The sequence below is a fragment of the Oratosquilla oratoria genome, chromosome 19 (genome assembly GCF_046742065.1).
Source record: "Oratosquilla oratoria isolate Oo_2021 chromosome 19, ASM4674206v1, whole genome shotgun sequence".
Classification (NCBI taxonomy): domain Eukaryota; kingdom Metazoa; phylum Arthropoda; class Malacostraca; order Stomatopoda; family Squillidae; genus Oratosquilla; species Oratosquilla oratoria.
In genome coordinates, this window is record NC_134795.1 from 56,839,406 (window position 1) to 56,841,905 (window position 2,500).

A 2,500-nucleotide genomic window follows, 5' to 3' on the forward strand; every position below is an offset into this window, starting at 1 on the left:
TGATTTTTCAGAGGTTAATTGTTCCCTTTTGCTGACTAGATAACCACCCTTTCTGAATCATCATTATATCATATATTTCTGTTTTTATATATCCTAGTTTTGTTTTTCGTTGATTGCATTTAGACGGTTAATCTTTTTTATTCATCAAAGTGTCATTTTTTTCTTTCAAACTGATCAGTATTCGATTTCTAAACAAGGTTGATCGTTCATGTTTATTTTTGTTTTTCAAATCCTGGAATCTAGATATACGCGACGTGAATATCATTCATTAATTCACGAACTTCAGCTGAAACGATACTCACTTCCTTAGTTTATTCCTCGAACCGTAGGGAAAAAAAAACACAATTTCTTCCAACTTCAGCATCATGGTGGTCTTGTCCAATAACAGTATATCACAAAACATCAGGCAAGAATCCTATGAAGTCTTCACTGCGACATCAATGAAAATCATTTTGCTTTTGCGCGCGTATCTTATTCTTAGAGACGCCAAGAATAGCCTCACAATTCTTCATCCAAGTCGATTTTTCATTTAATTTTCTAAAGGACTTTTTTGTACGAACTGCTTCTTATCTGTAAATCCACTCGGAAATAGCGTCATGCAAAGATTAACTCCTAAGCTCGAATTTGTCGACATTAACGTCGATCGCCCGTCGGTCATTTATTTCTTTTACATTAAAACATAAGACGGAAGGAAACTTCAAGAGACCATAAGATCTACACTAGGCAGTTCCATGTCTATTACCACCTATCATACCCATCCATAAAGTTATCTAGCCTCTTAAAACAACCGATAGTTTCAGCATAAGCTACATGGTTACTAGGTCTATTCCATTCGTTGACCAATCTATTGGTAAACCAATTCTTGTTTATTTCCTTCTTAAATATAAGACTGTCCAGTCTAAATCCATTACTCCAAGTTCTGTCCTGTTGTCATAATATGATGACCTTGTCTGCATCCCCCTATGTGTATTCATATGCCCTTGATTCACATGAACACTGCTGTTAGATCACTGCGTTTTTCCAGGGTGTAAATTAAGGTGTCTGAGCCTATCCTCGTCAGGTAAATTTCTGAGCCAATGTATCGTTTTGATCATTCTCGTCTGTACAGATTCTAGTAAATTAACATCCATTCTATAGGATGGAGACAAAATTGTATCGCATAGTCAAGAATTGGTCTAACGCCAGGTAGAGTTTAAAAACTGCTGTACTTTTATTCGTAACCGATCTAACAATGAAAATTAATGTTTTGTTAGCTTTATTCCTGGCGCTAGTGCACTATTTCCCGAATTTAAGGTCAGGACTCACTAGCACTCCCAAGTCTCTCCCGCACTCAGTTTTCTCTAAAAATGTGTTATCTTAGCTATATATGCTTTTTGAGTCATTTCACCGACTATGTGAACAATTTGTTGAGATCTTTCTGCAGTATCTCGGTGTCTTCCCTTGACCTAATTTACAAACTTACCAACATCATTACTAATCCCATTCTCCAAGTCGTTTATATACACGATGAAGAATAAGGGACCCAAAACCGAGCCCTGGGGAACTCCACTAGTAACACTCACCCATTTGGATTTTATACCGTTAATGGTGACCCGCTGTTTTCTGTCACCTATCCAAGCTCTAATCCATTCAAACAATTTTCCTCATATGTCACGGGCTTTGATTTTATTTAGTAGTCTCTGGTAGGATACTTTATCGAACGTTTTGCTAAAGCCAAGGTAAATAACATAGTAGCTATCACTGTTATCTGACCCCTTGTAGACGTTAGTATAAAAAAAGATAGATTAGTTACATATGACTTACCCTTAGCGAACCAATGCTGTGAGTCATGAATCAAATTATGTCTCTCGATGTGATCTCTGATTCTTTTAGCTGTTAATGATTTTAGCATTTTATCTGTGACCAACGTCAAGCTAATTGGCCTGTAGTTGTGCATGGACGATTTATCACCTTAAAAGCAGTAACAACAAATGCCTATCCCCTCAAGGAATAGGAACGAATCCAGTGTCTACAGACATTGGATTGAAAGATGTGTATTAGTAAGCTCACCTCACCATCTCATTTCTACGCATAGGAAAATGAGAAGCATCTCGTAGGCCAAGCCTGTCAGTTGCGGCAAGACGGTTTTTTTTTTTTTTTTTTTTTTTTTTTTTTTTTTTTTTTTTTTTTTTTTTTTTTTTTTTGTTTTTTTTTTTTAGGCCGATACTTGGGTCGCCTCCCCACCTGGTGAGGGCTATAGGGAGCCAACGCAAGGAGCACACAGCGGGTCCCGGGAATCGAACTCACGACCACCCGCTAACGAGTTTGACACGATATTCACTGAGCTTCCGCGCCAAGTCCAAGAACCATTGGTCTCAGCCATTGTCATATAGCATAGAATAACCACTTTATTTCTTAAGACTAACACCTGATCCTAATTTCTATGCATTCAGGCTATCGTGGCTGTAAACAAGCTATTTCGCTCTTGTGCAGTTCTTTTGTTTTGAGAGAAATTGAGCAT